At 44.3% G+C, this 21233-nt stretch overlaps 1 protein-coding gene across 5 annotated transcripts in view; it reads right to left on the bottom strand.

The window, feature by feature from the left end:
- The window catches only part of MYOF (myoferlin), a 591005-nt gene that overhangs the window by 534106 nt on the left and 35666 nt on the right, over positions 1-21233 (bottom strand). The gene's annotated exons all lie outside the window — the stretch shown is intronic.

Here is a 21233-nt window from a genome sequence, read left to right as displayed (position 1 = left end):
ACTCATTTTGACATTTACTTTGTGCATACCAGGTAACAATGAATTCCCACCGACGGGTGTTCACACCTGGACATGGCACTAAAGCCAATGCGCTGACAGTTGCAGTCCATGGCAGCCCAGCCACTCCTAGCTGTATACAAAGCCAAATGCCAAAGAACACATTCTATAGTTCAGAGGTAAGTAAGCACTGACAAAGCCAAAGGACTTTGCCTTTCTAGTGCATTAACATAGGAACACAGCATCAGTGCTCACATTTTCAAAGATGATTCACCTTCAAGCATGCAGACAGGCAGACATACACGTAAGCAAGCATGGTCAGACAGATTTAACCAATTTAAGACTGATGCGCATGGATCGAAAGTGTAAGCAAGGAGGGACAGGCCCAATAAACCTAAGAACTTAGGCAGAATCCACATCCTAAATAATATGGGCTGTCCCAAATGATGTGCGTTTCATATGAAGTCTGTAACCTATTTCTGTTGCTCCTCCTGAGTATTTTGTTTTGTTATAGATTTTTTCACCTTATTTCACAAGAGCACTGGGATGTTTTACAGCATAATTTTTTTGTTTACTTAACAGTTGTTCTGTTTGTGGACTAATCTCAAATACAAATGATTCATAAGGATCTTCCATGAGTTGGATCATATTTTGATTGGATGGCTTCCCTGCAATTATAATTTTGTGTTCATTTCAGAGATTCAACCATAGGCCTGCTATGGATTTTTTTTTACCTCAAGTACTTGGTCATTCACCCTGAATAAATGAGTGTTTTGATATGGTCGCGCAGATGGAAAGAAAGTCACACACCCATACACATAGACGGCCGCACATGAAGTCACCCATGCACATAGACCGCTGTACACGAAGTCACCCATGCACATAGACCGCCGTACATAAAGTCACCCATGCACATAGAAAAGTCGTAGCGGTGAGATACCCATTAATGCAGAAAGAAAACAGAAAGCAAAAAACTGTTCCTACATATCCAATTAGACAACACACATGTAGGCTTGCGTAGATGGCCACGGGTATGGACTGACCTATAGAGGGACTGAAAAACAGATGGATGCAGGCTTCATGAGCACTTATACAGCCAATATGGAGAGGAAATACAAGTAAGAGTGGAGAAGAAAAGAGTGATGTGACATTAGCAATTCAATCCTTGCCTCTCCCTTTTTGACAAGTAATGAAATACCACCTTCGCAATACGCATCCGATGGCGGAGGTAGAAAACAGGGAAACCATGGAGAAAAAAAAAACACGTCAAAGTGCACGTGGCTGGGTGATGTAACATATAGCTCGAGCCCAGGTATGGACAACATCTCTTGAACAATCAGGAAATGGGCAAACCATTGGGGGACTAACAAAATTTATATTAAATTCATTTACCAAATCACCTCTATAAAGAGGAAGAACAATCATGGGAAAGTATATAGTAAAGTTTGAGGAGCGGTCTCTATGCAATGAATCAGCAGGAAATGGGGCATTCGATGAGGAGTAGTCCTCACCAGCTGTTCTGTGCTATATTTCTAGGAGTAATCCTGCACTCCTGCAGGACTTCACAGAGCGGTCTTTCACTCTTGCAGACCAAAGCATTAACTGAAAGAGCAGCCGGCTGGACGGGTGAATGGATGTTTAACTGGTGCACAAGCTGGCGAGATTCAGGTTTGTATATTCTGTTAATATTTAACCCTTCTGGCAAGGAATTGACATACGAAGTGAAGAGAGCACTGGAGCGGCAATGCCCATTCATTCAATGGCCCAGATTTAAATAAATCACTTCTACAAGGCGACTGAAGACTTCATTCTCCACGTCCATCCAGTTCTTGCCTGCTTCAAGATAGATGATCTATTTAGACCAGCAATACTGTGCACTGAGCTTGCCCATTCTATCCTACAAAACACGGGTACCTCCACAATTCAGAATGTGCATCTCTCTAGAACGGAGGGTTCAGGATCACTCTACGCCCACTGAAAGTGTATCCTGTCCTGGACCATGTTTCTCAAGAGTGTTAATGAAATTGTGCAAAATGAGGAGACCAAAGAAAAAAACTGCAAGACCGGCCCAGCTGAAGCTGCGGTATAGTAATACCTTTGTGGCACTGGTCTGTTTTTTCAAAGAGTTTTAATGTTGGCCCACTAGCCGGTAGCAGCGGCATCTGAGATACTATCTCTGCTCTTCCACCCGCTGGCTGTTTAAATCAGGGTTCGAAACTATGACATATGATGCGGTCATACTCATCCAACAGCATGTTGCATTGTGGGGCATGTAGTTTTGCTTTCAACACTCATTATGGACCCAAAACCCCAGCATAGTGGGTAATACATGACTTCAATTCACCAAAATGCCAGGGGGGGCAGAAGGAATATGTACCCTTTGACCCACAAATGACATCACAGGAAGTGACAGTACATGACCATTGTCATGATTAGGTCATGGGAGACAAACCCATGTGACCTTTTACCACGACGGTACAAAAGGGGGTGGTGATGGACGGAGCTTCAGAACCAATCAAACACTCACACCCAGTCAACAGATCTGGGTTTAATCCATCACCATTCTTTAGCCCAGTCTGCCACCCCAGTTCAGACATGGCCATATGCAAATCAGACTGACCCTGTGCCTCATGGGAACAGTCCAGCCCGAACTGCCAAGCTATGCCTTCCCTGGGCCGGAAACAAGCTTCCTAGGACCGGATTCTGGCATTTCAGTACCGCTTTTACCACGAGGCAATCACAGCAAATTATGTCAGACAGAATGATGGAAAATTACTAATAAAGCATCTTAATGTACCAGGGAACTCTACATCACACTAAACCCGGCCCTACATATGCTGTGAGTGCACGACAATGCACTCAGGTGTCGTGTTGCAGTTAAACATCCCTTATTGTTTGCACAGTTTACATGGCATGATGGCTTATCAAATATCTAACAATGAGGCTTAACGGAGGTGTGCAATGGCATATTACTTAAAAATTATACCATCTTTGCCAGCTCATTGCATGCAGTGGTCAAAATTCAGGCATGACCACGGCCACCTGTAGGAACCGTTGCCAATTATCAAGAAGCAAAGAAACAGAACAAGTCTATATTGTCCATGGCAGCACGCGGGTGTTATTTTTGTGTTGCCCCTTTGTTAAACTTCCAGACCCATATTACAATTGAGTACGGGGGTAGTTAAAACTGCTTTTTTACTGGTGCCTCCCTACGAAAAGATTGGAAACAGGAGAGCAAAGTAACTGACCCCGCTTCTCTTCTGTCCTCCTCTTGCGGTACTCTAATATTGCCCCTACAGGGTCAGATGCCTTCCTCTGGACTATAGGTCTCGGCATCTCACATCCAACATAGTAAAACACTCCCTGCTTCATAGGGCATGTGATGCAAGAGCGATTGATGTAGAATGTGTTTTTATAATCAGATGGGGCAACAGCAGTGGAAACACCCCTTCTCCATAGAACAGTTACACCTCAGGCAATAACAGTGCAAGCTTCCCTCCTTCGGAGGATAGGTACAGCCGAAGCAGCAGCAGTGCAAGCTTCCCTCCTTTGGAGGATAGGTACAGCCGAAGCAGCAGCAGTGCAAGCTTCCCCTCCTTCAGAGGATAGGTACAGCCGAAGCAGCAGCAGTGCAAGCTTCCCTCCTTCAGAGGATAGGTACAGCCGAAGCAGCAGCAGTGCAAGCTTCCCTCCTTCAGAGGATAGGTACAGCCGAAGCAGCAGCACACTCTTGCCTCAAAGGACAGGTACAATCCAGGCAGCAGCAGTGCAGGCTTGGCTTCCTCACAGAACAGATACTGAATGGCAGTAGCAAAGCGCGCTTCCCTCTCACACAAGGCCGCAAGTACAATCCACTCCCTCCAGAACATATTCAGCGGGATGGACTAAGAAGCTTTCATCACTCACAGAACATTTGCAGTTAAGGCATGAGTGACAGGCAGGACTCTGAAGCGGGTGCTTACCTCAGAGGAATGTATGAGTGGACGAGAGTGAATGTTCAAGTTCTGAAACCATTCTCACTCGGGTGATGGACATCTTGAAAGTCCTGCTAGTGTCATTCAGTGACCCGCTGTGTGTGTCGATTCCTTGCTTTTTCACATAGTGAGAAGTAGCGGTTATCTAGTCCATCATTGTTATGTGGAGAAGCACCACCACAGGTTAAGTCAGTGTGTTCTAGACAGGCAGACATGTGCCAACCTCTTCAAAAGGTATTGACTGCAAGCAGACTTGGCTCTGTGCAATCCCAGCCTCGGGGCTGCACCGGTTCAAAATATTGAGGGCGGTCACCGAATTCCACATACCAGGCCCTAGTTCCTTATTCTCATTTTATCTCCCACAAAATCAGGCAAGCATTCTCGAAGCAGAGTCTAAAAATAGCACCTTGAATGTAACCATTGAGGACTTTTTTTAGCAGAGCTTTTGGATTTGAAGCTAGATTCCTAGACTTGCGAAGAATCTTCTCCAATGTCAAAGCACACAGCCCGCTTCCACAAGTAGTTCACTCTTCCAAGAGAGTCTGATGCTCACATAGTAATTGTCAGAAGAAGCAGATGTCCCATGACTATACCTTCCACAGAGGTCCGCCACACGAATACACAACACAATGCAGAGGCAGAAAGGCTAACACAACGAAGAAACTGCAACAAAAAGAATCATTGATTAAGAACAGACAGGACTATCCTTTGGAGCCTGGGGACCCCGGTTCGAATCCTGGGCTCGGCACTAGACTCACTGTGTGATTGTGGACAAATCACCCAATCCCTAAATGTGGGAAGTACACAAATACATTTTCCACACTTGGTGTACACTGGCTCATATCATCTCAGCGCTCCTGTTGCTTCACAGCTAGGTTTGTACTACATTCATAGCAATATATACATACACATACTCGTACATATTTAAATGTGTTGAAACCAGACGCATGATTACTCTGGACCAGCAAGCCCACGTTACGCTGACGCGAAACGTAGAGAACATTGTATATAACAAACGTCAGACATTCTGTGCTGCACTCTGGATAGATTACACTTTGAATAAAACAACAACTTGTTTCAACCATGTCTGAAGTTAATTGGCACGGGCCTTCACCACCATTTAGCATCTGGGTGGAAATCCCCATTTAAATAAGTGAACCGTTCCTTGAAAGAAGCAGCCATGATTTGAAACCAAACGCACCACAGAACGGGCCCCTCTGCTATATACTGGACAGTCATCAGAAAGGACAGCAGATCGGTTCAGAAAAGGAAGGGTTAAAAGACGGAGAACGTTGTTCATTAAATGGAAAATTGAAGTTTGTCACCCATAATCGCCACGGTCAACAGAAAGCCATACATTAACCCAGAGTTTAATGAATGCACTGCAACAAATAGGAGCAGAAAAGGAATGTAATCTCATGACACTCGTAGCACGAGTCCGCAGCGCTCTAAATTATCACAGAGAGAAAAGAAAAACAAGCATTTGCAATGCAAAGAGGAGTTTGAGCTATTGGCATTGTTAAGGACATTAACTTCAATTCTCACAAATGCGAGACCTATTGCATTGCAAATATTTTTTGTTGTTTACAAGTGCCCCATGCCGCGCTTTCACGTTAATGGAGGCCGTGCCCCCTTCTTGAGACGAGCCTAGTCTAAAGAAAGGAAATTAAAGCGAAAGCGTGGCATGGGGCACTTTTATATAAAAAAAAGAAAAAGCATTTGTTTGTCAAGTTGTAAAACAAATCTTTTTTTTGTAAAAGCACCCCATGCAGAGGTTTTACTTCAATGGCGGCCGCGCCCCTTTCTTTAGACGCAGCTCTTCTAAAGAAGGGGACGTGGCCTCTATTAACGTGAAAGCATGGCATGGGGCATTTGGAAACAAAGTAAATAAATAGTTAAAAATAAACAAAAAAACGCGCCCATGTTCAGAGCCGCAAATGAACCAAAGGCGCAGCCACCACGGTGGCGTGCCGTGCTATAATTATTTTTTTTAAAAGCGATAGGAGAGAGCGTGTCATGCCTACAACAGTAGGCAGGTGAAAACAATTTAAAGAAATGGTGCTCCGAGGCTGTAATTCAAGTCTACTGAGTAACCAGGCACGTAAAAGGGCCAGTCCTTATGGGAGGTTACAAGATGAGACAAGGCGTTACTAAGGAGGGACTACTAGTGACCAATGAAAAGCTACAGTTTACAAAGGAAAATGCCAAGCCAATGAAAAATATGGGCCGAGAGTGGGCGGAGCTTCAAGTCCCTACCTGAATGCACCATGCCTCACAGAGCAGCACGTGCTGCCAAGGCTCGAAGTGCAGGATGGTAAGCAGCTAAGTTCATACTAAAAATCGTAAAAACATTCACTTAAGGTTTTGACTTCTCAAATGCAAATAAATAGTGTGCATGATCACTATTAATGCAAACCATGATGAAAAGCATGCATGGCAGCCAAATCAGAAGGTTTAATGACCTCGCAGTGATCTCAGGGAAAGGTGGCGGGAAATGAGGGCCATGGCCACAGCTCATCTCTAGTTTGGTTGCGCTGCCCTGCTTGAAAGGTTCCCCCTCGCTCATTCCTCAGATTCCTCCTTTCCAGGTCCTGTGGCAGGGACCAGAGGCCGCACCTTGAGCCATTGTCCATTCCTTCATGTAGGCATATCCAAATGCAACATCCTAGCCCCCATATTCGGTCTCATTCTGGCTGTGGAGCAGGTAGCTTCTCTTAACTCTTGCACCCTACCTCAAATCCAGATCTTTATCGAACCAGATGACCGCATGGAGACGAGTGTTATATTCGCTGATACACCTATCTACACCATGAGCCTTTTGAACTGACAGGATACCTATACTTGAATATACGTAGTTTTCAAATTTTTTTGGGGTGTATACTTTGACAACTTTCTGAACGAGTACCTGTTTACATTTCAAGCCCTGAAGAAGTCAGATTGAGGACGAAATGCATTGGCGGTTTCGAAATTTAAAAAGAAAAATGAATAAAAAATGAACTTTAACAACAAGACCTTTCTGATTTTTTCTCTTGGGAAAACAATTACTGAATGTAAATTTACTTCATTATGAACATGGTCTAATAATGACATATGTATCTAACACATAGTAGTGTGCGGGGCTATTCTGTTTTCCCTACCTCAAATCCACCTTATATCACAGATACCTTACACTTCACAAACAGCACCTCAACTGTGACCACCACTAAACGTGAACAGAAAGGAGGGGGCGTGCTGCCAGGGAGGGACATTAATATCTGTAGCCCCAATGTGAGCTTGTGCATGGTTTACTGCACTCTCACACTAACCTTTCCCACCCCTAAAGCAGGAGGCAATAAATCCTACTTGTTTACAACGTAAGCATTTTCTCCGTTTGGTTGTGTTATTTTCCTCATACTGAAGGTTTGTTCCAGCAGCGTGGTCAGTGTTATTTTCCCTTTTGAAGAGTCTGAAGATTAATTCCCTCTCTCTCCCCCCCCCCCCCCCCCCCCCACAGACCATTCCCTTGTAGGAACATGGTCTTCGGCAATGTGGCACTCTGTCTGCACTCCTCCGCCACGAGGCGGAGGAGCCCTAGACTAACCCTTCTGGATACGCCATTCATTCGCTTTCCTCCATGGCTCTAAATGCTGATTTTTTTGAGCCCAATGTATCCGCAGGACAGCGTGAAGGACACCTTTGTTAGCCTTTAATGCACAAAAAACTACAAATCCCTGCTGCGCACAAAAAAAACACATCGCAACAGCAGTGCAAGCATGTAATAAATATAACACAAATGTGCACAGCATGTGCAGAAGCAATACAGACTCCCTCACACACAGTAGGGCTAGTCCTCAGACTTCCATGGTGAAAGCTTCCGCAACACTAACCGCAGATGACAGACAGCAAGAGTACAAAACACTCCTTTCTGTCCAAACTGCCGTAAAACAGTATCAACCTACCACACCAGCACTGGGTACCATGTCCTACAGAACACCATAATGTGTCACTCATTCTCCTATTCAAAATTCAGAGGTGACAATGTTTTCTGTCTAAAATCATTGGCAGAAATAGAGGTATCCCCAGAAAATATCATGTTCTTAAAGCAAGCTATAAACAGTAAAAAAAAAAATATATAACAAAATGCAGTCAGTAAAATGTGCATCAAAGGTGCAATACATATCCCCACCCATGGGCAAGTGAGAGTGTTGACCACAAATACCTACCTCAGCTCTTCATAAGATGGAGGGAGAAAGTGAGGCAACACATATCCCTTATATACAACAAGAAGGGACGGGGGGGCATTTTACCACTCGGCAAGGAGTGGGGAGGTCCAGCATAAAAGGGAGGCCCAAGGACTGAAAATAGAAAATGGATTAATGCTGTTCCTCAGTGATAGGTTTTAACAGAGTCCCGATTCACTTAGTCCCACTAATTCCCTGGAAGGGTCATCGGTGGGAATCCACATGTTGGATTCAAATGCCCTCACACACCCTTTCATGTGTCATGCTTCATCATATGGGCTGCTCCTCGTGGGGTCGGCGGTGCAATACCCCACAGGCTCCCTATAATAGGGGCACTTTGTCGGAGATCTTTTATCCAACGGCTGTATGGTGAAGTGCGGGTGTGGGGACAGAACTATTTAGATGTAGTGTAGTGATTAAAATAGGGTTGGGAGTACCTAGAAGGACAATTTTTTTTATTCTGGGGGTAAAAACAGTGAACATGGCACTTGCCCGAGTATTATGTCTCGTGTGGTAGTGTCCTTGTTAAAATGTGTGGGTCAACATGTTTCTTCGCTGTGAGTTTAATCAACTATGCGATTCGTCAGGACCAAAGTAAATAAACTATCTACAACAAAGGATTTGTGGCATAAATTAATGCTCACCACATTAGTGTCTATTGCCAAATGTACCTGAATACAACCTGGAACTACCTGTTGTGGGAGACAAAATTGTAAAGGTTTCATTCATGGTGATGTGGTGCATCACAGGCATAGACATATTTGCATCGTGACTGAAAAACCTAATGTTATATGTGGAGTGAACGCAACAGCATTAGGAGGACATCTAAAAGACAGTAGGTATAAAAACAAGTGGTGCATCCCCACAGTGAGCTATAGTGACTACTGGCCCCTGTGGAAATACATTTTGTTATAGCAGAAATACATAATCCTCGCCACCCAATTTGGTATGGTCCCCAAGCATCAACAGTACCCGATGGAATTCACGCACAAGGCATAGCTCCTGTGTGTGACGGACTAATAGAGGGAAAGAAAACAATGTATGCATTGCATAGAACTAACTTTGTATTACTGTGCTCCAAGATTCATCCTTTTAACATCGTCAGGCATCCGATCTACACAGGACCCGTTAACCAACAGGAAGAGTCCCTAGCCTATCAGTGACTAAATGGTGGTCTTATCCGAAGCATTCCGCTACGCATGAAATCTAAATTAAAAGCAGAGTTATTTGTCATGGTGTAATGGTGGTTTGAGCAATGTAGTTAAGCAAAGGAGTGGGTAAATTGTTCAAGCTTCACTAATATAACCGTTGTGGTTAAGCGAGTGCGATGGGTCATCATCTATTTTAAAGCGTCCGATTCACCCCGGTATGTGGTTAATGCCCACTGAATGTTGTTAAAGCTAAAAAGCTGTGATAGCGGGGTCTCGAGGGGATAGGTGGAGAAATCCCGCGTAGCCGCTCAAATATAGGGCTTGTGTGGAGCCTATAGAGAGAGTAAGCACAAATGGTAATGGTGGTGAAAGTTATTGTATCTTGATAGTGCCCGTGTGAAGGTGTAGTCATTCTAAGATATATAACATCCATACCCTACTTGGTGTGGAAAGTAAAAGGAGTTAGGCGAAGGTTAATTTAATACCCACGCTCTGTTGTTGATCTTATAATCATGATGTGTGGAAATGCTCACTACCGGTGCGGGAACATGATGCCTTACTCACGTAGCCGAATATCGAGAGGGAGCGGTAGGGATTTTACCCTGGGTAATCAAAACTGTGATGTCTGCTTAACGTAAAGGAATCACATAAGCAGTAACGGTGGAAACCCCAACCCTGTCGCTACTTGGTACTCACGGTGAAAGCGTTGTGCGCATTACTCTCGACCTGCCCAATCCACCGGGTCCGGGAGGTGGCTAGGTAACCATTCACTCGGGTTTTTAACCCATCGCGGCTATTGCATAGCCAATCGAGTGAGGCCCCGATCACGTGACTCCCAATGTGTATTTCCGGTATGGGGACGGCAGCCATTAGTAAGTGGTGTACACGAGTGGCTCACAAATGGGGGAGGAAGGTGGATAATTAAAATGATGTCACAACCATTCGTATTGAGTAAGTGTTGTTAGAATAATGTCTAAGCGGTGTAATATTACATGGTTGTCGCCCATTAAAATAGGCTTCAATGCTATATTGCGCAATTGTAGTTGTGGAATGATCATTCGGGGCAACATTAATGTTGGGGATGTTCGTAGGCGTGCATTGCGAGGAGTAGTGCGAGTCTCCTATTGGCGCTGATGGTTCGATAATTATCGGCTATCAATCCTGATGGGTACACGAGGTCGTGTGTGTTGTTCAGGGGGCAAAGAATGCACGTGTCTGGTGTCATCCAATGTACTAACTCAGAGTACATATCAATGTTTAGGTTTGTATGGCACTCCATGGTATATCTTCATTGAGCCCTTTATCATATGTAAACAAACGGTGTATTCATCTTTGTTCTTTGGCAAAAAGATTGCTCTTTGAAATTTTGGGGGTTGCTTCAAGGATTACCCATTTTATGGAATCTGGTGAGTGCGATTTTTCGAGGTAGTGTGCACACATCTTGGTGTTGGTTTTATGGCAGCGAAAGTTACTACGGTGTTCTGAAACTCGCAATTTGATTGGGCGGGTTGTCATGCCCACATAGTAGAGGTCACAGGGGCATGTGAGTAAGTATATGCAGTTGGCAGTATTGCAATTAGTGTGGGAACGCATTTCCCACACGAAGGTTTCATTGAGTGTGATGGTCTTATGGACAGAGGTGAAAGTGCACGCAGTGCATGAGCCACAGGGATAGTGGCCAGTGATTGCTGGCAATTGCCACAGTGTGCCCTGTTTGTTGGTGAGTTTTGTTTTAGGTCTCGTGTGAATGAGCATGTCTTTGAGGTTTCTTGAACGCTTAAAAGTAAAGCGTGGTTGGTCGAGGTTCAGGGACACTGTATAAAGCATGCCCCAATGTTTTTTTAGTACTCTGGTTAGTTGGTTTGAAGCTGGAGTAAATGTTGTGACACAGGTAAGTATGTTAGTTTCATTCTTCTCTTTGTGCTCTAGCAAGCTTTCCCTGTTGTTACGTGCTCTTTTTCTGGCGAGAGCAATGCTCCTAGGGGGGTAGTTCCTTGCAGCGAGGTTCTTTGCAAGGGCCGCAGATTCAGTTTTGTAATCAACTACTGAACTACAATTTCTCCGTAGTCTTAAAAACTGACCAAATGGTAAGTTTTTCTTCAATGATTTGGGATGATGGCTACTGAAGAGTAGGAGGCTGTTGCGGTCAGTACTTTTTTTTTTAAATACATGGTTTTAGTCAGTTGGCCCCCCTCAATTTTGACGGTGAGGTCTAGAAATGGTATCTGGGTGGAAGATGAAGAAATGGTGAAATTCACGTAAGGATTAAGATTGTTAATCCAGCTGAAAATGTTATTGTAACTCTCACTGTTCCCCTTCCAGAAGATCAAGATGGCAATGAAACGTTTCCATAACAGTATGTTATTTCGATATGGGTTGGACTCATGATGGCAGCTTTCGAACAACAATATAGCCATGTAGAGGCAGGCCAGACTCGGTGCAAAGGTACTTCCCATGGAAGTACCCTGTGTCTGGTGATACAATAGGCCTTTAAACTCGAAAAAGTTTACCGTTAAGGCCAGAGTTGCGCACTCCATGATGAAGCTTGGGGGTGTGGGTGACTCCCATGTGATTGCATTGAGATCCTCCTCAATCACATCTAGAGTGGCCCTTTGTGGGATGTTGGTGTATAGGGCTTCCACATCTAGAGTGATGAGGAAGTTTATTTCATCAGATTGTGGGAACTGGGCAAGTAGGCGTAGTACATCCGCTGTGTCCTGAAGGTACAAGGGTATCAGTTTTACCAACGGTTGTAAGAAGTGATCACAAAATTGTGATAGTGGTTCCAGAACAGAATCAATTCGAGAATTGGTTTACCAGGCACTGGACTTAATCCTTTGTGGATTTTGGGTAGATTGTAGAAGTAGGGAGTCTTGGGGTCTTTTTTAATAAGGAAGGAAGCTTCCTTCTTACTCAGCCAACGTTGGCTTACTGCAGAGTCCACTAACCCCGTGATGGTTGTAGTAAGCAATAATTTATGCCACAAATCCTTTGTTGTAGACAGTTTATTTACTTTGGTCCTGACGAATCGCATAGTTGATTAAACTCACAGCGAAGAAACATGTTGACCCACACATTTTAACAAGGACACTACCACGCGAGACATAATACTGGGGCAAGTGCCTTGTTCACTGTTTTTACTTAGGGTAGGAGACCCCCAGAATAAAAAAATAAAAAAAAAAAAGTCCTTCTAGGTACTCCCAACCCTATTTTAATCACTACACTACATCTACATAGTTCTGTCCCCACACCCGCACTTCACCATACGGCCGTTGAATAAAAGATCTCCGACAAAGTGCCCCTATTATAGGGAGCCCGTGGGGTATTGCACCACCGACCCCACGAGGAGCAGCCCATATGATGAAGCAGGACACCTGAAAGGGTGTGTGAGGGCATTTGAATCCAACATATGGATTCCCACCCATGACCCTTTCAGGGAATTAGTGGGACTAAGTGAATCGGGACTCTGTTAAAACCTATCGCTGAGGAACAGCATTAATCCATTTTCTATTTTCAACACATATCCCTTCCCACCGCCCTTGGGCAAGACAGGAGGCTCAATTTACTAAGCCCAATCTGTGTATATTTAAAGGATTTTGTAACAGGTCTTTCAGAGTGCTGTCAAGTCAGGCCTACAAAAATAATTTAAGAGATTTGCTGAGAAATGGACTGCCTTTCTCTACCTGGTGCCTTCTAATTCAAGTTGGGCTAAATTGGGATTGGATAGTTTTCTCTCCGTTTCATTCCGTTCCCACATTGATGTATTATTTTAAAATAATGGAATCACTGCATCACACCCACACCAAAATACTCTGCAGGATGCATAGCAATGCAAATGCATCAGTCTTTTGCAGCAAGCAAGAAACGGTGAAGCTATGGTACGATTTGTCATTGTCTATAGGTACAGGACAATCTTTTTTGGAACATCACTGCAATACTGCGGCCCTACTCTAACTTGCTATCACGCACAAAAAAACGCACTGGCAAAGCCAATAGGACTAGTGTTGGCTCCCAGCTTTTAGCTTTCTTGGAAAGCTGCCTGGCACGCCTCAATATTAAAAAAAACAAATAATAATCTGCTAAAAGCAAAACTATTTTTGGGTTCCAAAAAGCACACGTTTCCAGAGTGCACCCTGGCAGTGAAGAGAACTCCTTCATGTGGATGTGCTCCTCACCAAAATGCAGAATGCAGTCACTCACAGTGAAGCTCAGTGAAGTTAGCCAATTGCTGAAGTGGGCTGCCCCATGCTGTAGGTGACAGAAGGTGGAAGACAAATGTGAATGACACAATAACAGACCAATGGATGAAGAGGGTAGTATAAACAAGCATGATTAACACAACTTTAGGAAGACCAAAAGGTCTTTGCTATTGCCAGACCTAAACCAAAAAAACACAACAACAAAAAAGCTATGTAGTGCTAGGCTAACCTGAACAAGCCATACAGAAACAAAAACACACCCCAAACTACATACTGGTATCAATTTTACATGCAAATGCAATAATAAATCTGGAAAGCTTTCTGCATTGTGGCGATAACCTTTTTGGAATGGAATACAGTTAGTTTCCTGTCACAGAAATCACAAGGCAGTAAAATATAAAAACACCCGACGTAAGTACATATCTACAGGGCAATGAAAACATGTCCCATGGACATGATTAGGTTTACACCCAGCTCACTCCCAGGAAAGAGGACGCTGTGACAAAGATGGGTAAACAGATTGTGAGTCAGCTGTTAGCAAACTCTAAACGTACAGGTGGACTGGCGGTGAACAAACAATGCTTGTAAGTCACTGGGCTGCAGAAGGAAAGGAGGCTATGCATGAGAACACAGCATTAGCTTTTCGGTATAAAGGCGGAGAAGTCTCGAGTCTATGCAGTTCTTACCCTACAAAGATCTTACAATAAATCCCTGCCGCCCTCCGGAGTCAATGCAGTTCCAGGCAGAAAGGTCTGAAATGAGGCTCCTAATAGTGGGAATATTGGAGACCGAGAGAACCAGAGCATGGTCCTTTCTTAGTTTCACTATCACCCAGCTGGCTCCAGTTCCCTTGGCTAAACCCTGCATGATCTTCCAATGCAACCCAGCTGCACTCCTACTTCATGATGAATGAATATTCCTATGAGAGCGACCTCTGCTGGAGTACTAGGGTTGAAGCGGGTATATTTGGACTTTGGTGTCCTCCATCTTTGTGACAAACTTTTTCTACTTAAGCACATGCTCTGCCATCCTCTTCCTCAAACAGAGAGACTCATACGTGTACCAAGGACTCCTCATTGTCCCTCTTTCTCTCCACGTCTTCCTTTTTGGTGACTATTTCTTCTTAAGTTTCTACTTATCCTTGAAGTGATACAAGTCAAGGCACAGGCCACTACCGACTTCAGAATGGAGGTCAGAAAAGTATTTTAGGAGATTTCAAGCATAAATCAAACTATGAGACGTAAGAATCAGCAACCGTCAACTAGCAAGTTATAACAATATGGCCTTACACACCCTTAACTTCAGCCATACTAAAGAACAGTTACTCAACTCATTCGTTTTCCGGATCACGCCAACCCCGGGAGCATATCTGAAATACAATTTAGGAGTTCACCCCCCTTCCCCTTTCAAGACTCTCCTGCTCTCCCCATCCATTCCACTCAGTGTCCTTTTATATATTCCCTTCGGGCTTTCTTAATTGCTCATGCATTCATTCTCGTAGGGCCAACTCCGCGGTCCCTATTGATGGACCCTATATATGCTATTTCAAGGTCCTCTGTCTCTTTCCCTAATTCTCATTTGTCATGACTGAATCCCTCGCCATAAAAACAAGCATTTACAATGCAATGGTCTCGGCATTGGTAAAGTTAGAGCTATTGGCATTGCTCATGACATTATTTTTATTTATGTTTTTGTTTTCAAAACATTTAAAGAAACGGCATTGTCATGAGCAATGCCAATAGCTCTAACTTTAACAATGCCGAGACCGTAGCATTGTAAATGCTTGTTTGAAATGACCATGTGTTTTTTATAGACCCCTTGATTACACAATTCACGGAGCCTGCAGGTCATTTACTTTTAGCATGCACAGTGAATACAAATCGGCACTTGGTGTTTTCATGCAGCATTTTGACTTATTGCACACACTGCAGTGTCATTTTTAAAAGCCAATTCAGTGCGCAAAGTCATTGAATAAAACCACAATTCACCAGATTTGCAGGCATGCACCACATGATAGTCCATATCGTATCTGACTTCATTTGGAATCCGTGAGTTTGAAGGGTATTCCAGCTCACACCCTTGCCTCGTGTTCTTTGGTAATATTATTGGGAAATCCCCTCTTTTTCCAAAGCATAATAAGAGTGAGTAGGGCCTCTTTTGACCAAAAAACCACCTCCCAAAGTTGCTCCGTGAAAGGGGCCTATACTCAAATAAGGCGGCATCAATGTAGCAGACACAGAGCTTCCTGCTGTTAAATCATGGTCATTTCAAAAAAGCAAGTGATTATTTCCCCGTGAACGAGGCTCTAGAACCGAGTTGAAACGCGTTGGGACAGAGAATATTTGCAGGCAACTTATGAACTGTATCTGTTTTAATAAAGCACGTGAACTCCATGGAATAGGTCTCAATGGCTTTTTTCTGCGCAAGAGAAAATGTTTTGTTGTGTGTGTGTGTCTATATGTCATGTGATCAAGGCAGGCAGCTGCCGAAACGCGTAATGGCGTGGCTGTTTTGAGCGGTAAATAAATCCAAATTGCACATATTTGGGTCCACTCGTTTGTTGGCGAAAAGAAGCAACGAAGCAAAAGCGAGCAACTGATATATATATTGGTTTTTTGAGTTGCCTGATATAAACTTATCATTTTTGTTGTAGAGGCAATGTGTACTAAAGGCATGCATGGTAATGACATACATCAGTACATGTGTGCACAATCATGATGATACATTGTCTGCTGTCTTGGAATGGGTTTTCTTAAACAAAAAAGTACCTGCAGATAAGTGAGAGTTGACGATTCTAAAAGAGTAGGCTCTGGAAGCAAATTTGTGAAACAACCAAATGCAAGACTTTACATTTATAGCTGCGAGCGCTGTGCGTCGCGTCAGGTTGTAGTTTGCAGACAAAATATTTACAACAGGAGCAGCAACGAGCACGCAGAAAGAACACATGCAGAATCCCTCAAATGTATCAACATCAGCAATCTTCTGGTTTACCACATTTATGTGGGGCCTGGTAATTGCCGGGAGAAAGAAACGCTGCAGCAGGTGCTCAAAAGCATAATAAACTTTCAAACACGGCGCCCCCAGGAAGCCAGCACCCGGTGCGGTGGCACCGGTCGCACCGCCCTAAAGCCGGCCCTGTTTTGGAGCTTGTAGCTTCATTATCAATCGGAAGCTAGCATTTACCAAGCACAATGACACCAGCCAATTAAAAATATGGGCAGAGAGAAGGCAAAGCCTCCACAGCATACTCGACTACAGCATGTGCGCTGCCGCTAGGCTCGACCTAAAAAAGGAGACATACCGTGTAACAACCAAGTAAAGGGGCCAGCTATGGGGGGGGATACAAATGACGACATGGCCACATGGCCATACTAAGGAGAGACTAACAATCCTATTACGGAATCAGATGACAGCAGTTTCGAAGGACAAAAACACAAGCCAATGACAAATGTGGGCAGGTCTTCTCTTCCTTGCAGTACCTACAACAAATCCTCAGGCTCGACCTAAAAATAGGGATGAGCTTGTGAATAGCAAAAACAAATAGTACACAAAACGGGTAATTTTACTTTTCTGAATCAGTCTCATAATTGCACACACTCTAAAGACATGCTGATCATGCAGGCTGCCTTGTATCCACTGCAAACAGAGTGAGAGCCAATCCAGAAAACTACAAGAACTTTTAAGCTACGTAATAGCCCCCCTCCCCCCTTCCATCGGCTACGGCTAGGCAGTGCGCATGGCAAGCAAGAATGCAGATAAGCAGATACAGTCAGTAGGGTTTCAATCGCTACCCTATATGACGATTTAAGACCGTTTGCTGCTGCAATCAACAAATTGTGCGTTCAACGCTTTACCTGTTTCACACGGTAAGTGCAGTGAAGTTTCACTTCTGTCCTAGGAAAAAGTGACTAGCAATTCTGAGATGAGATGCGGAGGTAGGAAATTCCATATAATCTGCCTCGTGTGTTTCCTGTACGCCCGTGCACGAATGGCGTGTCCTACTACTGGTGATTTGGACTTCTAATACATGGAGATCTACTACCGTTTCAAGATGGCTGCTCTATTTACCCGTGCAGCAGTTCCGCACCTTGTGTTGTTTCACTTTTACCTTTACTTTTACTTTACTTTTTGCAAGTTTCCCAATTAGTTCAGAAACTAAATACATTTACAGTGACTTGAAAAAAAATGTAGCACAAGCCTGCATCTCCCATCTTGTTCAATTACTTCTAGAAGATAGTAAGGGGTTTCAACGACTGCAGAGGCCATATTGAAACGCAATGCGATACAATACTTTCTGATGTCCGCAGCGCCCTTTAGCAGGACTGAGGTCGGCGCCAGGCACGTGATGCGGCTCAGCACAAGCGAGCGCTCCCAAAATCCATTTACGGGCTTTTAACATTTAAACTTTTACAATAAACGTGTTCATGCATTAGCAATATGATTTCCCTACTATAATACCGACGATCTCCGAGTACGTCATCAATGCACGGACACAGTAAACGATAATACGCGAAGCATTCACCTGAGCAGAGAGAGTCATCGTCCTCAGAAATGACAGAGTATAACCACAAACTGACCCAGCTGATGCCTACAAGCCGAGGGCACCGGAAGACACCACCGCCTTTCTCTGAGGCACAGCAAAAATGCCTCGGAGAAAGGGAGCCTCATTTTCGGATTTGGGGGCGTGTTTTGCTGTTGTCTCCTCCCTGAGACTTCTCGCAAAAAACACGCCCCCCGATCCGAAAAGGACGGGGCTTCAACGGAGTGACTGGACCTCTTCTCCAGTGGCTGGCCAGCATTTAAGAGGCCAGCCAATGGAGAACAGGAGAGAAGAGGGGCGGGTGCAAGCCCCTCTTCTCAAAGTCACTCCATCTCATTAAATCTCGGAGCGAGACTGCGCAAGCGCAGCCTTTCGCAGCCGAGACCTAAAAAGGACTGACAGGACATGGGTGGTGTATGTCTTGCTGTCTGTCTCTGCTTTGTGAGACAGTTGCTCTGCTGGGAGGATGCATCGGTCTCCCATTTCAAGACAGACAGACAGACAGACAGACAAAGAAAGAGAAAGAGAGAAAAAGACAGAGAAAGAGAAAGGGAAAGAAAAAGAGAAAGAGAAAGAAAAAGAGATCAGAGTGGGAGAATAGGAGAGAGTTAGACAAGAGGTGGATGGAATGAGAGAACGAGAGGGGAGGAAAAAGTGGGCACGTTTGGACATTTTTGAGAGCTGCTTATTAATTTGAGCTCAGCCCTGGCAGGGAGCGTAAACAGTTCTTAGCGGACGCAGGAAATGGTCAAGACAGACAGACATTTTTATGCCAAGCAATGTACAATTACTTCGGTTGATGCTGCTGTGAAAGTCCGATTCGAACCAATCACAAGGCAAGTAACATAGAACTTCATACACCAGTCCCTCTCATCACGACAAGACCCTGGTACCCATGTAATGTCCCAGACAATCTCAACCATATGATGACAAAATCAATAACAGAAGAAGAGGTCAAGTGTTCATCTTAACATCTTGAACGGTTACAGGCCAAGAACCATGGTATGTACTCTTCGCTTGCCTGGAACCCAATAAATTGCTAGGTGGCCAAGAGTCAAGGTTCAGATTGTGATGTGGAACCAAAACAGCTCTACTTAACATGAGCAAGACTCTCACGCCTTTGTGACCAAGTTGACCCTTCAGCTGGATCCAAGTCTGGTTGCCCTGGGAGGAAAGGCTAAGAGGTTCTCAGACATGAGAAGTCGGAGCAGTCACAACAGGAGACAGCCAGACTACAACAGACAATGGACTTCCTATAGATCCAGTGGGAGGGCGTAGCGCAGGCCTGGTGGGGGTATATACAGTTATAAACTACAGAGGTCAACATAGCAATAGCAAATGAGTTTCAGAAGACTGGAGCACAGCCAAACTCATTTTCGTGCAAACAAAACCAGCATTGATTCAGTAGCCCTGATGTGTATAAATCACTTCTTATATCTTGTAAATCTTAGGACTGGTGCATCACTTAATGAGACACAGACTAGAGTTTCGACAGTAGACATACGCAGCTACAGGCTATTACGATACGCCACTTCTCAGAAACCAGTCACTCTTTTGGGTTGCCTCCACCTCTGCATACGGTTTAGGGGACACGGGCGGTATGGGTTTTTGGGATTGGTTGGTAGACTCAACGATGAGATTACCACTCCTAGGATGAGCTTCTACTCTAGACCTTCATCAGCTTGTACAATCACTCATTCCACTGTCATTGCCCGCACTCATTGCCTAGCATCCAGCGGTGGCACTTTGCTCCTTCTGGCGCATCGGTGCTCTGCCTTTATCCTCAAAAACAGCACGTGCCAGGTGTTTGGGAGGATAACAACGGAGCACCAATTGTTGAATAAGGTACCAAGAAGCACGAATGATAGAAGTGCACCTATAACACATCAGGGCCCAGGACATTAACCCCACTCCCTCAAGGTCGCCCGTAGTAGGTTTGTACCAAGAAGGTTAGTGCAACACTGGAGGTATACACAACAGAACAAACATTTTAATATCAAAAACTGGCAAAACCCATCATTTTCACCAATGCCCTTTTATGCGGTGCTTGAAAAATCGACTTGTTCTTTGCCCTACCGAGTCTAGCAATAGAGGCGACTCATTACTGTTTGCAATAGGCTCTCTTTCTAAAGACGGTTTTCTTCAGTATATCACATTTGCACCGATTTTAAGTATTTTTTCTCACCAATAGCGAGATACATTGATGTGATTTTATCATGAAGAGATGCAATAACCTTACCCAGGTCGCCCAACTCCATCCTAAGCGGCTTTACTCTGTGTCTTTTTGCTCTATATTGGTTGCAAAATCAAAACTATTTCTAAAGTGGAAGCATAAACTCGAACAATGATCCAGGATTCTAAAACACATTTAATGTTCATATATCCAATATATTTCACCTTGCCTCTGCCAGTGTTTCTGAAGGAGGTTAAGCCTCGCTCCTTTCCTCCTAGACACCAAAGCAGGTCCTTGTAGGATGGTCACAGTAACCATGAAGAGGACCCTAAATTTTAACAGCTTTTTCGAGGGCCCTTAGATCACATCTTCTAAACAAATGGGCCGGACTAGGAACTTAAAAGAGCCCAGGCAAAAATGAGAAATTCAGCCCCCATGTGCAGACATGCGAATGCGTGCTAGAACCAGACCAAAGCTTTCAAGTTCCTGCCGGGATTGCACAATGTGCACCATCACTCCTGGAGACCAAAACCGGCCTCCAAGTGTCAAAACCAGCCTCTTGGGGATCCAGCCTCCCAGAGATTGCCAGTCTGCCCAGTCCGGCCATGTCCTAAGGGTCCTCATATCAACTGACATCCCAGTTAATAACCAAATGCTTCAGTGGGCACTTGGCCTAAGATGCCATGCTGCCGACGTTGCCCATATAATCTGTACCTAAAAAAACAGAGCAAAAAGGAGGTCTACCGCCACATCAAGCACTGGTTTTCAATGATCTATTGTTCGCAAGGTCCGATACCTACCTCAACGTAATACAACTTCGAATGACGTACAAAGATGGGATTTGCTCAGAAAGTGGAGTGATAAAGAGTGCTTCGCCTACAATTGAGTTTTGTCTCATGGTGCCAGATACAGAAGAGGATGCAGTCCGAGGCATCAGTCACCACGGTAAACCTACTGTTCATCCAGCATTCAAGTGTGA

Source organism: Triturus cristatus, chromosome 1_2 (genome assembly GCF_964204655.1).
Source record: "Triturus cristatus chromosome 1_2, aTriCri1.1, whole genome shotgun sequence".
NCBI classification, from domain to species: domain Eukaryota; kingdom Metazoa; phylum Chordata; class Amphibia; order Caudata; family Salamandridae; genus Triturus; species Triturus cristatus.
This window is presented reverse-complemented; position numbering and strand designations above follow the sequence as displayed.